Source organism: Peromyscus eremicus, chromosome 7, assembly GCF_949786415.1.
Source record: "Peromyscus eremicus chromosome 7, PerEre_H2_v1, whole genome shotgun sequence".
Lineage (NCBI taxonomy): Eukaryota > Metazoa > Chordata > Mammalia > Rodentia > Cricetidae > Peromyscus > Peromyscus eremicus.
Genome location: NC_081422.1, coordinates 102,179,752 through 102,198,730, shown reverse-complemented (window position 1 = coordinate 102,198,730; position 18,979 = coordinate 102,179,752). Strand labels below are relative to the sequence as shown.

The 18,979-nt window shown below is 41.4% G+C and overlaps 1 protein-coding gene across 3 annotated transcripts in view; it reads left to right on the top strand.

Annotated features, from left to right (window-relative positions):
* Window positions 1-11,142: 11,142 nt before the first annotated feature.
* The window catches only part of Rbm6 (RNA binding motif protein 6), a 122,778-nt gene continuing 114,941 nt past the window's right edge, over window positions 11,143-18,979 (top strand). For 2 of the 3 annotated variants that reach the window (XM_059268603.1, XM_059268600.1), the window contains exon 1: window positions 11,143-11,320. The gene's annotated coding sequence lies outside the window, so the exon portion shown is untranslated. Of the gene's footprint in view, window positions 11,321-11,577; window positions 11,772-18,979 lie in introns of those variants that run through there. The other variant, XM_059268601.1, reaches the window with a different exon arrangement.

Sequence of the window (18,979 nt, the reverse complement as noted above, 5' to 3'; positions counted from 1 at the left end):
CCAAACTGTGGGCAAGCAGGACACTGAAGAGTTGATTGCCACACTTTGCCTAGACAAGGTAGGCCAGTCTCTCAAGTTCCTCCTCTGCAGGAAAGTCTCTCAGATCTTTTGGCTTGGCAGTCAAAGACTGAGATTGCCCTGGGATCCTTCCCCCCTGCCCCCACAAAGCCATCGAGATAACAGCAGCCTAGGGTAACTGTCTAGGTAATGAGTAAGTCTCTGTTATCTAATTGATACATATGCCATTTGGATTATATTTCCTGCTGTAATTTATCCTTCTTAGATCTCTAATGTTGTTCGAATTTTAGATGATCTTTTAATAAAAACCTGGAGCCAGATATTGGGATAAAAGCCGAAAAAATCAGAGAAGCAGAGCAAGCCACAGCCACCAACTATTACCTCACCAACTCCAGAATCCTCTGACTGAAGTCCTCTGAGTCTTCACCCCCAAAGGGTCTCAGATAAACTGCCTTAGTTCCTGTTTCCTCATGCCTTACATTCCTTTCTCTGCCCTCCCATCACTTCTGGGGATTAAAGGCATGGGTGCTTCCCGGTACTGGGATTAAAGGTGTGTACCACCACTGCCTGGCTGTGTTTCCAGTGTGGCCTTGAACTCACAGAGATCCAAACGGATCTCCGCCTCCTGAGTAGTAGGGTTAATGGTGTGTGCCACCACTGTCTGGCCTCTGTGTCTAATCTAGTGGCTGGCTCTGTCCTGTGATCCTCTGGCAAGCTTTATTGGGGTACACAGTATATCACCACACTCTAATGGCGCTGAAGGCTAGGCTAACTGTAGCTTTGTCAGTTGAATAGCAGCAGGCAACCAATTCCTTCCCCAAGGCTGCAGCTACCTTGTTAGTTCATTTCACATGTAAAAATCAGGCCTTGATTTTCTAGAGCTAATGGGTCTCCTGCTGAGAAAGCAGATATGTTTGCCTTGCTAACAGGCTTCATATTAGAGGATAAATAGGTTTCAGATGAAACTTTTTATGAACTGGCTTTGCAGTGACTGCTCTCAGTAATCAACCACTTGTGTCTCATAGTAAATGATTGGACAAAAAAGGTTTTAAGTTTATGTCAGTTCTAAGTGTCCAAGGAAGTGTTCTAAAGGGTGTAAAGGTCTGAGGATGTGAAAGCTTCATTTTTGAAGGTCTAAGAAAGTGTTTATAGGTATGTAAATACAAGTTATAAACTGCGTTTAAGGTAACAAAAAATGTTTCAGATTTCTTTCCCCATCTATGCTATTATTATACTAAGATTTCAAAAGTTCAGAGTTTTAACATTGATCAATGAATTTCTGATAAGCTGGTAAAGCACTAATTACTATTATCACTCAGAAGCTCAAGATTTTAAATTTCCTTTGGTTGTCTTCTAAATACATACTAAAAGGTGCTTCTCATTAGGCTAAAAACATCTCTGTCCAATCTATCTATCTATCTATCTATCTATCTATCTATCTATCTCTCTATCTATCTATCTATGTATCTATCTATTTATCTATCTATCAATGTAGATGTAACCAACCGTCTTATTAAATAAGAAACACAGAGTCAATACAAAGATGAAAGCCAAGAGATCAGAGCTAAGAGCCTTACCCGCCTGCTGCAGCTAGCCTCTTCAGCCAAGAGACCTCTCCGAAAGAGACCTACTTCCTGTCTGTTTGTCTTTATATAGACTTTCTGTTCTGCCTTCTCATTGGTTGTAAAACCAAACACATGACTGCCTCGTCACTGCCTGTCTGTACAGACCTCCAGGTCTTCTATGGTATTGAGATTAAAGGCATGTGTCTCCAATGCTGGCTGTATTCCTTGAACACACAGAGATCTACCTAGCTCTGCCTACCAAGTTCTGGGATTAAAGGTGTGTGCCACCAATGCCCAGCTTTCCTATGGCTTGCTAATATCTCTGACCCACGGGCAACTTTATTTTTTTATTTTTTTATTTTTTTTGGATTTTCGAGACAGGGTTTCTCTGTGTAGCTTTGCGCCTCTCCTGGAACTCACTTGGTAGCCCAGGCTGGCCTCGAACTCACAGAGATCCGCCTGGCTCTGCCTCCCAAGTGCTGGGATTAAAGGCGTGCGCCACCACCGCCCGGCATGGGCAACTTTATTAACATACAATTAAAATCACATTTCAGTACAAATAAAATACCACCATCTATCTATCTATCTGTCTATCTATCTATCTATCTATCTATCTATCTATCTATCTATCTATCTATCATCTATCTATCTATCTCCAACCTCTGGACAGAGAAAAGAATGTTCATGTATGTAAAAGAAAGATGTGTAGCCATGTGAAAAGATGTATGTATGTTAAGATATGTAGCTGTGTGCAGTAGTGTGGAGATGTGTAGTAGCAGTGTGGAGACAGAGTCAGAGACCAGTTTTAAGATGAAGTAAAAGAGAAAGTTAACATCAGAAAGCACGTGTGTTTTCTTATTTTACCAGTCAGATAGAAACTTATTTCTAAATATCTTCAGATAGAAAAAGTCTAGCCCTTGCCGCCTTTGTGAATTTTCTTGCATTACCCTGGAGGTGCCTTTGTGAATTTTCTTGCATTACCCTGGAGGTGGCCTTGGAGCAGGCTCTCCATAAGGCCTAGAATCTAATGTGGTCTCTGACCATTAGCATAGAGGTCAGCAGGTCATAAAGTACTTGTGACATCTCCCCTAAGGATGGGTAATGTCTAGGGAGGAAGAATCTAGAAGAGCCAATTTGAGCAATTGAGTGAGTTCTGCCCCCACAGATAGCAAAAAAGTCATTAACAACCTCCACTCTCAGCTTTCTGGACAGAATGCAGAGATTTGATATTTATCTCTTCCTTTGAAGAGACACCCCTGTGTGATTAACATTTCTGGTTCTCTTAGTGCTTCTCTGTGAGTACAAGCACCTCTGTGCTCCCAACAGTCCTGGAACTTGCTCTGTAGACAAGGCTGGCCCTGAACTCGTAGAGATCTGCCTGCCTCTGCCTCCCAAGTGCTGGGATTAAAAGCATATGCCACCACTCCCTGGCAAAACAACTTTAATATCACCCCAAAAACACTGGAATCCCTGCTAAACTGAATCCAGTGGCCAGAAAGCTCAGAGATAAATTCTGAGCCCTGGCCACCAAAGCAGGCATAGCAAGTAGCATTAGTGCTGGCTGGCTGCTGCCAGTGGCAAAGAGAATAAAAACAAAACCAATAAACACAGAGCTCAGAAATCTCATATATTCAAAGGAGATCAGTCAGAAACAAAACATGTGGTGGCCATCATCATTCATACATTCAACTGAGCCTGACTCATGTCTGTCTTGGCTCCTATGCTTGCAACAAAACTTATGAACACACCAGAAAATACAGACCCATCTGCACACACAAAACAAACAAAATTTTCTAAACAACTAGAACCAGGCAGGTGGGCAATGTCTCATTTTTTCCCTGTATAGGAGAGTATTAACCAATGAACCATCTCTCCAGCCCCAAGGGTTTTTAAAATATTTTTTTTATTTATTTTATGTGTATATGAATATTTCATCTGCATGTATATCTATTTTCCACATGTGTGCCTGTTGCTTGTGGAGGTCAGAAGAGGGCATCAGATCCCCTGGAACTGGAGTTGCAGGTGGTTGTGAGCCACCATGTGAGTCCTGGGAATTGAACCTTGGTCCTCTGCAAGAGCAGCCAGTGCTCTTTTTTGTTGGTTTGTTTTGTTTTTCAAGACAAGGTTTCTCTGTGTAGCAGAGGACCAAGGTTCAATGCCCAGGACTCACATGGTGGCTCACAACCACCTACAACTCCAGTTCCAGGGGATCTGATGCCCTCTTCTGACCTCCACAAGCAACAGGCTTCATGAAAACATGAAACAACATGTTTCATACATGCAGATGAAACATTCATATACACATAAAATAAATAAATAAAAATATTTAAAAAAAATAAAAAGAACCTCTGTTATTAAAACATCTTAAAAGCCATGCTCTGTATATCTCTGAAGAGTCTGAAGATGACCTGTCTATCTAAAATATAGCTCTATTTGACCTTGAAAACATACCTAACATGTCTATGAGTTTAATTGTAATAGGGGACCAACTACTAACGTGCATTTCTTTATTATCCTAAATAGTTTGTAATAATAACTTTCAAGGACTAGCAATTTGCATTACATTGATAAATGAGATGTATAAGTACAAAACCTTGAAAAAGGTTAGAAATATATGTACAGTATGTTCTAACAAAAATAATCTCAACTTTGTATCAATATACAAAGATCAGTATCAATGTAAGATATTTAAAACTAGTAGTTACTTTTAAAACGTGGATTCAATAATCTACCCTTTTATCCTAGCATATCTATATTCCCCTTTTTTCTTTTCAAAGTAGATTCAATAATCTATCCTTTTTATCCTATCCTTTCTATATCCCCTGGAATCTAATTTTCTTTGGTCAGCTTTTTTTCCTGACCATTACCAATAACAACTTATAACTAACTCCCCTAAACAATGACAAATATCTATAATCAATTGAACAACCAAAAACCACCCACCCCACTTCTTGGGAATGTGAGCATCATGGTCTTAAATTTACTTCCTGCTGTTTGGGGGTGATGGCATCTTTAGGGGATCCTGAAAAGAAAAATTTGGGTTAATTGTCAAGTCCTAGTAAAGGTAGCTGTATCATTTGTTGTCCAGTCTCTCTATAATGGGAAAGTGCAGAGTTTGTCTCAAATCTCGGCTAGAGTAGTCTGTGAGTCTGGATCATCTCATCTAGCCAATTTGAAATTGTTCTGAGCAGTTCGTAGTCCAAAGCTAATATTTGGGTGGTGTTTTTCAGCTTAGAAGTGTTATCATAGTCCATGTGGAATCATTGTCATGGGGCCCCATCCTCCTTTTGGAGACTTCAAAGGTTGCTGTTAGGCATGGTGATGGTTGCCGAAAATTTAAGCACTTTAAATGTCATATGCAGCAGATCTCAAAGAGGTTAAAGGATCAATATTTGTTATGTACATCCAGAGTACAAAAACTTAATTCCTAGTTACCTGATAGAGATTCAAACCTAAAATCATGTACAGGAAGCTAGATGAAGACTTTCTCTAGAATTAGTTAGTACTCTATATGACCATTAATATCATGACACAAAGTTTAATATATATATATATAAATATTATAAATTTTGAGATAATATTTATACCTTATGAAAAAATTTTAAAAAGTCAAAACAAAACCAAAGGATTATGAGATCAGTGGTAATAAAATAGTCCCTAATTTTTTTCTTTTTCTTCTATCCCATATCAGGTGGCTCTTCTGACATGAGATAGAGATTTTGGATTTTACTTTAACAAGCATGCTTGGGTTTACAGAAGGAGAGAGCCACACTCCAACTCCAAAGCCAGCTTTAATTCTCAATTGAACTGGGACTACAAAAAGACCATTTGTATTACGTGTCTGTGGAGAAAAGCAGAAACAAACATTTGGGAAGGTTTATGAAATATTATCCTGTTGGAAATGTGGTATATTAATTGGCCAATTTACTCTTTTTCTTGGGACATTTTTTTTCTGGATGATTTGTTTTTGTTCTTCACATGTCTCATTTGTCCAGTGGTCTTCAGATTCCTTAGATGGATGCCTTCATGCTCCTGAAAAAAAAAAAAACCTTTCCCCAACCCTAACTTTGGGGAGGTTCCCTTTTGGCACGTTCTATCTGATCAAATGAAAAGCATTTGTTTGTCTTAAAGTTAGTTTAGATTGAACAGCCCCACTCTTGGATGAACTATCATCTCTTCAAATCGAATCGTTATCAATTTTGATGGTATCCGTAGCTTCTTCTCCTGAGGAAACAAAAGGAAAACCTCTTCCCCAACATAACACATACCCTGGTTTCCATTCTGAGATAAGCACATCTTTAAAGTATACAAGCTGATTTAATTCAGTGTTTTTTTTTCTATTATCCAATGTCTCTCCAAAGCTGTAGTTCCTTTCTCATTAGCATTTAGAAAATTCTAAGTTAATAAAGCATTATGCAATCTATTTCTAAGAGGGTCTTTATTACCCTTTTCTGTTTATTTAGCATATCCTTTAGAGTTCAATATGATCTTTCTATAACTGCTTGCCCTGTAGGATTGTGTGGTATACCTGTAATATGCTTTATATTGTAATAAGCAAAAAATTATTTCATTTACTAGAAACATATGTTGGAGCATTGTCAGTCTTAATTTGTACAGGTATTCCCATGATGGGCATAACTTATAGCAAATGTGTGATTACAGAATCAGCCTTTTCAGAACTCAAGGCAGTTGCCCATCGAAATCCTGAATAGGTATCAGTGGTGTGGTGTACATATTTTAATTTTCCAAATTCTACAAAATGAAACACATCCACCTGCCAGATTTCATTCCTTTGAGTACCCTTTGGTACTTTGCAGGTAGTAGAGATTGGTTATATAAAGAACAAGTAGGACATTTCCTTATAATTTTCTTGGCTTGTTGCCAAGTGATGGAAAGATCCTTTTTTCAAACCCTTGCTATTGACATGGTGTTTTATTTTATGAAACTCTGAGGCCTCCAGCACATTTCCTATCAATAGTTGATCAATATTACCTTGTGCTAGAGGGCCTGGCAGACCCATATGGGATCAGATGTGTGTCATATATAAGGAATGATTCCTATTCCTGATTATTTCTTGTAACTGAATAAATAATGAAGTTAATTTTGACTCATCAGGAATAAATTCAGCAGTTTCAATGTGTAAAACAACTCTTTCTGCATACTGAGAGTCAGTAACTATGTTAAGGTATTCTGTAAAATCCATTAATACTATCAGAATAGCATACAATTCTGACTTTTGGACAGAATCATAAGGGCTTTGAGCCACTTCACTTAACTTTCCTGATTTATAACCTGCCTTTCCTGATTTGTTTGCATCAGTATAAAATGTAGGGACTCAGAAATTGGTGTTCCCAATACAATATGAGAAAGAATCCAGTTAGTTCTCTTTATAAATTGAATTCTCTTGCTTTTGGGATATTTGTTGTTAATTTCTTCCAAAAAAATTACTGCAAGCTCTTTTCCAAGGTTCACTTCCTGCCCACAATTTGTCAATTTCAGCATTACTAAAGGGTACTACCATTTCTGCTGGGTCTATTCCTGCTAATTGACAAAGTCTCAATTTTCCTTTTAGAATCAACTCAGAGACCTTTTCCACATAAGTTTTAAATTTTTTACTGTTTATGTAGTAAAAAGATCCATTCCAAGATAATATCTTCCCTCTGCATTAATATTCCTGTAGAAGAATGTGTAGATGGTAAAATAACCAGAACACAATCAAGCTCTGGATCCAAATGATCCACATCTGTGAGCCACCACTGCCTGGCTCTGTTACTCTTTTAGATTGGTTCTATGTTGTGTAGCCCAGAGTGGCCTTGAACTCCTGATTTTCCTGCTTTCTCCTCCCAAGTGCTGGGATTAAAGGTATGTGCCACTACTGCCTGGCATACGGTTAACTAGTGGCTAGCTCTGCCCTCTGATCTCCAGGCAAGCTTTATTTATCAGAACACAAACAACATATCATATATATCTCTTAAGAGCACAGTAATTTAAACTTAAAACATAACTTATGCCCCTCACCGCACCTTTAATTCTAGCACTTAGAGGCAGGGGTAGGCAGATCTCTAAGAGGTCAAGGCCAGCCAGTCTACATAGTGAGTTCCAGGATAGTCAGAGCTACATAGTGAAAGCCTGTTTCAGAAACAAACGAAACAACAACAAAAACCCAAACAAAACAAAAAAAAAAACCTTCTTTGAGTTAGGAAGGATATGGTGGAATATGCCTATAATGCCAGCACTCTAGAGACTGTGGCAGCAGGATTCTCTTGAGTTTCAGGCCAGATCAGGCTACACAGCAAGACCTTTTTAAAAAGACTTATTATTTACTTTATGTTGCTGTGTGTGGGAGTTTTGCCAATGTATGGTACATGCATGTCTGTATCATGTGCATGCCTGGTTCCTACTGAGTTCAGAAGAGAGCATCAGATCTTCTGGAACTGGAAATGCATGGTTGTGAACCACCACGTGGGTGCTGAGAACTCAACCTGTGTCCTCTGCTAGAGCAATCCATGTTTTTAACCTCTGAGACATTTCTCCATGTCTAAAACCACCTTGTTTTTTAAACAAACAAAGCTGGGAGAGATGGCTAAGTTGGTCAGTACTTGCCAAACAAGTATGAAGACCTGTGTGTGGTCTCTCAACACTTTGGTAAAGTGTTGGGCATGGCAGCACCCCTCTGTAATCCCAGTGCTGGAGTAGAGACCAGAGGTCTCTGGAGCTTGCTGGCCAGGCAGTCTAGCTAAACTGGTGAACTCCAGGTACAGTGAGAGACCCTGTCTCAAAAAATAAGGTGGAGGATCTTGAGGGACAGCTCTGCGGTTAAGAGCACTGACTGTTTTAGAGGTGGATTCTATCCACAGCCTACCACATGATGGCTAACAACTGTCTATAACTCCAGTTCCAGAGGCTTGATACCTTCTTCTGGCCTCTACAGGCACCAGACACAGACATACATACAGGCAAATTACCCATACACATAAAATAATAATAAAAAATAAGGTGAAGAGAAACTGAGGAAGACACCTGAAAGTTGATCTCTGGCTTCCATATCTATATATATACAATACCCCCCTCAAAGGAGCATGGTTGTGCATGACAGTAATCCCAGTATTTGGGAGGTAGGGGTAGAAGATCAGTAGCTTTGGGTACATAGTGAATTAGAAGTCAGCCTGTGTTATGAGAGACCTTGTCTTTTTTTTAATATGCATTGCATTGGTGTTTTGCCTGCATGTATGTCTGTCTGTATGAGGATGTTGGATCTCCTGGAAGTGTAGTTACAGTTTTGAGCTGACATGTGGATGCTGGAAATGGAATCTGGGTCCTCTGAAAGAACAGCCAGTGATCTTTCTGCTGATCTATCTCTACAGCACCCTGCCCCTCTTTTTTTTTTTTTTTTTTGAGACAAGGTGTCTTTATGTAATCTTGGTTGTCTTGGAACCTGCTTTATAGACCAAGCAGGTCTCAAACACCATGGCCAGCATGAGAGAATGTTTGTGTGTGTGTAATTTATTTATTTTGAGACAGGGTTTCTCTGTGTAGCCCTGGCTGTCCTGGAACTCAGTCTGTAGAACAGGCTAGCCTAGGACTCAGAGATCCATCTGCCTCTGCATTCTAAATGGTGAGATTAAAAGCATGCAGTACCACTGCCTGGCTCCATGCCCTGTTTTTTTTTTTTTTTTTTTTTTTTTTTTTTTTTTTTTTTTTTTTTTTCAGAGCTGAGGACCGAACCCAGGGCCTTGCACTTGCTAGGCAAGCACTCTACCACTGAGCTAAATCCCCAACCCCAGCCCTGCTTTTTTAAATCAGCATTTATTGATCTTTTTTTCTTTTTTCTTTTTAGGTTTATTTATTACGTATACAGTGTTCTGTCTGCATGTATGCCTGCAGGTCAGTAGAGGGCACCAGATCTTGTTATGGATGGTTGTGACCCACCATGTGGTTGCTGAGAATTAAACTCAGGACCTCTGGAAGAGCAGCCAGTGCTCTTAACCTCTGGGCCATCTCTTGTTTCCTGATCTTTTTTGTTTTTTAATTGAAGGTTTGCTTTTATTTTATATGTATGGGTGTTTTGTCTGTGTGTATGTTTATGCACCACACATGTACAGTCCCCTCAGAGGCCAGAAGAGGGCACGGGATCCCTTGGAACTGGAGGAACAGAGGGTTGTGAGCCATCATGTGATTTTGGGAATTGAACCTTTGCAAGAGCTGCCAGTGCTCTTAATTCTTGAGCTGTCTTTCCTGCCCTCCTTTGATCTTATAGTATTGAATTTAGGTTACAATATCAGGTTATATTCGACAGGGCCATACAGACATTGAAAAGAAAAGTATTGGCTCTGGACCCCAAGACTAAGTTCTCAGCACAAAGGAGATTTATTTTCTCAAGAGTGACAGAGGGCAGAAAATAAGAGACAAAGACAGGAAGGAGATAGAGGATGAGGGAGAAGGGATATTTGTCCCAAAGGACAAAGGACTGCCTCTGGATAGAGAGGAGACAGACGTGGAACTTAGGAAAATGGTAGTTTATAAAGGTACAAGGGGAAACCCCATGTTAGGAGGAGGTGTTTAATTTTAATTGGGCACGTTAATTAGGTGAGCCAAAGGGGGCTTTTGATTGCTGGACTTTAATACTTTGATAGCTGGACTTTGGAAATCAGCCTCAGGAGGAGGAAGTAGCTAAATAAGGGACTAGACCTTAGTGGCTTTCGGAATGTAATCTAATGGTTTTGAGCAAGGCAGAGGGGATGGAAGAAGGGCAAGGCCTGCCAGAGCCATGCCTGCCAAGCTCGACTAGCCAGAATCCCTTCAATCACGACACCAGGTGGCTGGGACCAGCAAGCCTCTCACAATGTAGACAATCTATCTCTGAACTTGGAGTCAGCTGTTGTAAGATCGTTAGTTGGAAGCTTCTGGAAGAAGCTGTGAATCAGGTTATTTTGTCTTGTTTTCCCTTAAAATTACCATGTGCAGTTTCTGTGTCGAGTCACGCGTGGCTACATTTATGACCCAGAGCTAGCAAGGCCCTCTGGAAGCCGGTTGCATTTTCTTTCATGGGTTGCAGGGATGTCTGCCTGGAGTTTCTGACATGGAGTATCAGAAGTCTATCAGAAGGTAAAAGACGACAAGCCTTTGGGTCCTACTGCTTCTTCAACTCAAGCGCTTCTTTTGAACTTATTCTCTGGTGTCAGGTGGAAGGGTCTTCCGTACCTGAATGGCCAGCAGCCCTTTGCCTTATCGGATTAAGTCGGAAAGGATCCTCTCCCGTTTTCTGCACACGCACTGTCAATCAAGTCTCTCTCCACAGGGCCAGGGCCAGGGCCATCCGCGAGCACCCATCAGCGACTAAACCTCGGGATGTCATGTCAAACCCTGTACACCTTGCACATTTACGAGGCTAGCACCAGAGAACAAGCAGTCGCGCCACGGAGGCCAAACAATAACTCCCAGCAGGCCCCACGGGCGAGAACGCGTACCTTCTCATTGGGCAGAGGCTAGCAGCGTGCCTTTCCATTGGGCAGCGGCTCCACCAGCCGACAAAGGCCCTGCGCGCGGGGCACGGCGGGAGTGGAGGCCGCGGGATTTGCGGCCGTACTTCATCTCCCGGCGGGCCCAGCGCTGAAGGCGGTGGCGCGACGCCTTTGTGGAAGCCGGAGCCCACCGGGAGGAAGTTCCGGTCTCCGCGACGCTGGGTCCGTGGCGGCCGCTGAGGAGGAGGAGCGGGTCGCGGGGGCTGCGCTGCTTTGGTAAGGGCCCAGGACAGGAGAGAGGGCGTGCCCGAGCCGCTGGCACAGGGTTAGCTGTCCGGGCGGCTCTGGTAATCGTGGGCCCGCGCGGCCTAGAAGCCGTGACTTCGAAGACACGGGGCGGCCGCGGCCTCGCTCGCGAAGACAGCCTAGCAGCGGTGTGCGGAGGGAGGCTCCGCTCGCGGCCGGAACGCCCCGGAACGGTCGCGGGCCCGGGGCGGGGCCCGAGGCGGCGGTAGAATTACCGGTCCCACCGCGGAGCGGCCAGCTGTGGGGCGAGGGACCGGCGCGTGGTAGCCGCTTCGGCGCTCCGTTCTGTGGACCTGCAGGCTGGCTTCTTTCTTTTTCTTTTCCGTTGTGTTTGTGATCCAGTTCGGAGACATCACTACATACGGAGTTCTTGTGCCCTGCAAGTAACCTTGGCCGCCCACCTAGACGCCCAGACAGGAAGGTGCGAGAGCTCAGAACCTGGCCCACGGGCCCGTAGAACCGGGAGGCGGGCGAGGGTGACTGGTGGGTTCTGCACCCGTTGGGCGAATGTAGGAGGAGAGTGGTATTTTCACATATTCGTGCTTTAGATTCCTTCTGGCGTTGTAAATAGTGTGTTTTTCTTTTAACTTTATAATTGACGTTGAGCTAATGAATTCAAGTGTGGGACTGCATTTCTTAATAAAAAGAAAAGGCTTGATTTGTAGAGCACATAAACTGGGGGTAGTTTGTTTTGTTTTGCACGTTCTAGGCTTGCTTATTAAGTTCAGACTTTCAAACTAATTGGATATGAGGGAAGGAGTTGAGTAGTTTTTGTTTTTCTCCCTTCTGATCAAGTCAGTTTCTGAACTCTGGATTGTGCCTCAGCTTTGTTAGTTTCCAACTTCCTGTTGATTAAATATGCCACAGTTGCCAACCATGTGCGGATCAAAGGGAAAGGTGTCAAGGCGAATAACAGTTAATGACAATGTGGAAAGTAACTAGCGCTACATTACCATCTTGAGGAAACATAACAAGGTGAATCTAATGCCTGGTGGAACAAGCATACTTGTAATTCTGGCATTTAGGAGGATGAGGAAGGAGGATGTCAGGTTTGAGGCCATCCTAAACTGCATTGAGACGCTTAAAAAATTGAATTTTAACTCCTTAACTAGTACACTTTTGTAAATAAATACTTTATGTAAATAAACACTTATCTATGTATAAAATCTATAGGGTTGTATATAGTATATGTAATCTATACATAAAATCTCTGGGATAGGTAGGACTCAGTTCTGAGCAGGCCTAACACCCTTGCTGGTCATTGAATCCAGGGCTTTCTTTACACTTGCTAGGCAAGTTCTCTACCACTGAGTTGCAAATAGCCCCAGCCTCCTTACAGAAGTTTGTTACCGGGCTTGAGTTTATTTTTCTTACCTTTAGAATCCTAGCTTTTTGTATTTTTTTGGTTGTGAGACTAGCCTTTAATGTCTGAGCCATCTCTCCAGCCCTAGAATTCTAGGTTTTTGTAGCCCTTCACATAAGGAAGAATTTAAATTCGTAATCTTTCCATTTGTACTTTCCAGATGCTACAATTGGACTATATACCCAGCCCTTAAAGGTATTTTTTTTTTTTTTTTTTTTTTGGTTTTTCAAGACAGGGTTTTTCTGTGTAGCTTTGGAGCCTGTCCTGGAACTCAAATCTGTAGACCAGGCTGGCCTCGAACTCACAGAGATCCGCCTGCCTCTGCCTCCCGAGTGCTGGGATTAAAGGCGTGCACCACCACCACCACCACCACCACCACCACCACCACCGCCCGGCAAAGGTATTCTTCAAACAGAAATCTGTCACCATGCTTAGATGTAAAAACTGATGTTAATGACTTGATTCAGAATCAGGGTTATATAGATAATCAAACTATTGAAAAGTTTTTATTTATTCATTTACATATTTGAGACAGGGTCTCGCTATGCAGCCCTGACTGGCCTGGAACTGGCTGTGTAGACCAGGCTAGTCATGAACTTACAGAGATTTTCCTGCCTCTGTATCTAGAGTGGTAGGATTAAAGGTGTGTGTCTACAAGCCTGGTCTGAGTGCCTTTTATAACAATTCTGTCATGGTGTGAAACCCAGTATAGTAGAGTTGATAACTGGTAGAGTTTCAGAAATCAGACATTGAATCCCTGTACCCTTCACTGACCCATTGACATTGGACAAATTGTCTAAATAGCTTTCCCAAGCTTCAGTTCTTCTTTTGGAATAAGGTTAATGAATACAGCCATCTCATGTGGGGTTGTTGTTGTTTTGGTGAGATAGGTTCTTTATTGTCACCATGCCCATTATGTGTCACTGTGCTCAGCTTCTGATACTAGAAATTGAACTCACAGCTTTGTGAATTTTAGGCAAGTGCTCTCCCATTGAGCTATGTTTCCAGCCCCAGATCTGTTATGCAATACATGTAATGCCCTTAGGACAATATCTGGTATGCAGAAAGTGTTCACTAAATATTAGCCATTACTATTGCTTTTTTCTTTTCCTTTGAGATAATAATTTTACTCATGTAGCCCAGGCTAGTGCAAACTTTAGTTCTGCCTCAGTCTCTGAGATTGAACAACTTGTTGGTTCTTTGATCCTACTATGGGGGTTGTGAGAATCAAACTCAGGTTGTTAAGCCTGGCAGCAAGTTACCTACTGAGCCATTTCACCAGCCCCCACCTTCTTTTTTGAGACAAGGTCTCTTTCTAGGACCTATGGCTTGCTAATTGGGCTAGGCTGTAGCCATTGAATCCCTAAGATTCTCCTGTCTCCACTTCTCCAGTGCTGAAATTACAAGCATGAACTATCACTCCCACCTTTTTATTGTTGGTGCTGGGTATTGAACTTAACTTTTTATGTTTGCTCAGCAAGCAGTTTACCAACTGAGCTTTTCCCCTAGCAGCCCCCTTCCCACCACCCTCTTTGAGACAGAGGCTCACTATGGCTCCCTGGCTAGCTTAGAACTCACAAAAGACCCACCTTCCTCTGTGTCCCAGTGCTGGGATTTAAAGTCTGTGCCACCAAGCCTGGCATCTTCCCTTTTTTTGAGATACAGTTTCATGTAGCCCAGGCTGTCCTGGAGTTCCTACTACTGAAGCCTCTTCTACTTAGAGAGTACTGAGGTTATAGGGTATGTCACCTCATGCTACATTGTACCTTTATGTCTTAAAATTATACTAAATGTACACTTTTATATACACTGTAACAAAAATTTACCTTTTAATCTATTTTAAAGTATACAGTTCAGATGACATTAGTTACAGCCACAAAGTATTGCATCCAACAATGGCTGTTGCTAAAACTTTTCACCTTATCTATCAGAAACTGTGTAACCATTAAGCAAGTAACTCTCCATGTAGCCCTTGATAACTTTTACTCTACTTTCTTTATGAATTTGTGTTTCAAGTATAAATGAAATGATACAATGTGGTCTTTTTTGTGTTTGATCTATTTGGCTTGGTATAATGGTTTTAAAGTTGATTGATAGGATAATATGTATCAGAATTTTATTCCTTGTCTGATTAAATAGTATTCCATTCTTTGTATAGAGGACCTAAAAACAGATTAATTTTATTGTTTTTTTAACTTATGTATGTAAGTATGCATGTGGGTATGTGCAAGTGAGTGTAGATGCTTATGGAGGCCACAGGCATGGAACCCTATGGAGCTGGAATTACAGCCAGTTGTGAGTCACCTGATGTGGATGCTGGTCCTCTGCAAGAGTAGTACTCTTAACCAGTGAGCCATTTCTCTAGCCCTTAGAATACATTTTTAAAAAACCCAATCATTTATTTTAGTTGTTGTTTTTGAGACAGGGTTTCTCTGTAGCTAGCCCTAGCCGTCCTGGAATGGACGTTCCAGGTTGTCCTTGAACTCAGAGATCCTCCTGCCTCTGCTTTTCCATGATTTTTTTTTTTTTTTTTCAAGACAGGGTTTCTTTGTGTAACAGCCCTAGCTGTCCTGGAACTTGCTTTGTAGACCAGACTGGCTTTGAATTCACATGATTTGTCTGCCTGTGCCTCCCAAGTGTTGGGATTAAAGGCATGTACCACCCACCCAACCCCCAATCATCTGTTTTAACACTTGGCTGTAGTAAATAATGCTGTGAACGTCGATGTACAACTACCTTTGATACCTAGTTTTTTCAGTTGTTTTTGCAATGTTCTGTCAAACCATACCTCAGGTTTTACGGATTCCATGCTAGGCAAGCATCCCACTACTAAACTAAAACCCCCACTCTTGCTCTATTTTAACCTTAACCTTTTTCTTTAAAAAAAAAAATAGTAATAATTAGATATTTTTAATTTAATAGTTTAAATAATTAAATAATAATAATATTGGTGTTTGAAACAAGATTATCACTCTGTAGCTCATACTGTCCTGAAACTAACTTACTATTGTAGCCCTGACTATAGAGACCATATATAATAATATATTATTTTTTATTTTTGAAATATAGTCTCATGTAGTAGCCTGATCCTTGAAGTCACTATGTAGGCATAACTCCTGACTTCTTAGCTCCCAAATGCTGGGATTCTAGGTGATAATACACCTCCTATGGCATGGTGATACACAACTATAATCTCAGCACTTGGGAGGCAGAGGTAAGAGGAGTGCTGTAAGCTTAAAGAGGGCCTGGTTTACATTACATAGATGATCCAGACTCAAAACAAAAACCATATGATCCAGCAATTCTACTTATAGGTGTACCCAAAGGGATTGGAAGCATAATCTCAAACAGGTATTTGTATCCATGCTCATACAGCAATATTCATAATAGCTAAAATAAAGCAATCCAAGAGCTAAATTGATAGATGAATGGATAAGCAAATACTGTCTTTATATGTTTATACTTTAGAATATTATGTAGCCTTAAAAAGGAAGATAAGAATCTTGTAATTCCAGCCTTTCTAAGCTTGTGGGCCAGCTAGCCTTATGTATGCAGCAGCAACCAATAAAGAGACTTGTTTCAAAGGAGATGGACATTGAGGTTGTCTTCTGATGTCCACAAGCTTGCCAAGGCACACATATACCTGTTCTTAAATGAATATATGTACATCATACACATTCATATGCAATACATATGAAGATTACATTTACAATTTTTGTTTATTATTTAAATTTATGTATATGGGTGTTTGGCTGGCATGTATGTCTGTGTACCATGTGTGTGCCTGGTGCCCTAGGAGGCCAGAAGAGGGTGTTGGATCCCTGGAACTGGATTTAAAGCAATGTGTCTTGAGAATTGAACCTAGGTCCTCTCGAAGAGCAGCAAGTGCTCTTAACCACTGAACCATCTCTTCAGATCAAAGATAAGATTTTTCTATGTGTCTTAAAAATTTTTTATTTTTATTTTGTGTGTATGTTTGCCTTCCAATATGTGTATGTATCATACGTGCCTAGTACTTGTAGAGATTAAAAGAGAGTGTCAGACCCCCCAAGAACTGAAGTTGCAGACAGTTGTGAACTGCCATGTGAGTGTGAGGAACCAGACACAGATTCTCTGCAAGAGTTGCAAGTGCTCTTAACCACTGAGCTCTAGTCCCAAGGTAAGATGTTTTTAAAGTGGGAGCTGGAGAGATGGCACAGTGCTTACAAGCACTCATTGCTCTTCCAGAGGATCCAAGTTTGATTCCCAGTACTCACATCAGGCAGTTTATAACCAGCCAGTGCTCTTAACCAGTCTCTCTAGCCTTTTCCTACCCCAATTTTTTTTTTAAGGGATGGTCACTTTGTTATGTTACAGAATGACTATATTTTGAAGATGCTATGGTAAGTGAAGTCAGTCATAAGAAAAGTACTGTATGATTTCAGTTGCTGAGGAACTCAGTAGTCAAAAGTGGTGGTGCATGCTTTTAGTTCCAGCACTCTAGGCAGAAGCAGGTGAATCTCTTGAGTTCAAGGCCATCTTGGTCTAGTTCCAGGTGAGTTCCTGGACAGCTAGGGCTACACAGAGAAACTCTGTCTTAAAAACAAAAACAGAACCATAAATCATACGGAAAATAGGATAGTGGTTGCCAGGAGAGGGGTAAGAGAATAATGGGAAATTACTGTTTAATCCATGTTTTACAAGATTAAAAGAGGTAAGGAAATGGATGATCCTGATGGTTGTACAACTTTATAAATGTATTTAATGCCACTGGATTGAACTGTATACTTAAAAATAATTAAAATGATAGGTTATCATACATATTTTACCACAATTAAAAAAAAAACAACAACCGCCGGGCGTTGGTGGCGCACGCCTTTAATCTCAGCACTCGGGAGGCAGAGCCAGGAGGATCTCTGTGAGTTTGGGGACAGCCTGAACTACAGAGTGAGTGCCAGGAAAGGCACAAAGCTACACAGAGAAACCCTGTCTAAAAAAACCAAAACCAAAACAAAAAAACCAAGAGAGGCTAAGGATGTTGGTTTGGTGCTTGCCTAATATGCAGAAAGTCTTGAGTTTGAACCCCAATTCATAATAAAACCAGATGTGATAGTGAACATTTGTAATCCCAGCATTCAGGAGGGTGAAGTGGGAGGATCAGAAGTTTAAGGCCAGCTTGGGCTACATATGGAAGACTCTATTAAAGAAACAAACATTAGGGGTTGGGGATTTAGCTCAGTGGTAGAGAAGGCCCTGGGTTCGGTCCTCAGCTGGGGGGGACGGGACGGGACAAACATTAGGGGCTGGAGAGACAGACATGTTCAGTGTTAAGAAAATGTCTACTGTTTTGCAGAGGACCACAGTTCAGTTCCCCGCACACAAAACCTGTAACTCCAACTCCAGGGGGATCCAATGCCTCTGACTTCCATGGGCATCTGTACTTAGCTCCTGGGTGCTGGAATTAAATTTTATTTATTTTAGGCAAGGTCTTAGGTAGCCTAGTCTGGCCTCGAACCCTATGTAGCCAAGGATGACCATGAACTCGTTTTTGGGTTTTTTGTTTGTTTGTTTTGTTTTTCAAGACAGGGTTTTCCTGTGCAGTTCTGGTTGTCCTGGAACTCACTCTAGACCAGGTTGACTTCCAACTCAGAGGTCCATCTGCCTCTGCATCTCGTTTTATGTGTGTGAATATTTTGCTTGAATGTATATGTATACCCTGTGTGTGCCCGGTGAGAAGGTCAGAAGAAAGCATTGGATCCTTTAGAACTGGAGTTGTAGATGGTTATGGGGCACTATGTGGGTAATTGAACTCAGGTTCTCTGCAAGAGCAACAAGGTCTCTTAACTGCTGAGCCAAGTATTCACCCTGGTCTTGGATTCTTCGTCTTCTTGTTTCTAACTCTCAAGTACTAGGATTATAGCCACCATACCTGGACTTCTTGTTGCTGTTTCTTTTTGACACAATCTTACTGTGTAGCCCTAGCTGGCTCCAATTTATGGTAGCCCCCTTGTCTCTCTTTCTCATGGGTGTTGGGATTACAGGTATGAGCCATCATGTACTGGTTAACCCAGAAACCAGACTGGATTCTGGGGAATTTGGTTACTAAACTAAAACCAAGGAACTGAAAGAAGGACATGTCTACAAATGTAGTTTGTATCTTAATGTAGAGGCTTGCCCTCTCTCTGAGCTAGCTGAGCCATTTCCAGTATGAAACTTATTTCCTTTTTTACTTGAACTTTCACAGCTCTCATTTCAATATTTATACTACTAGCTCTGGGATCTCCACT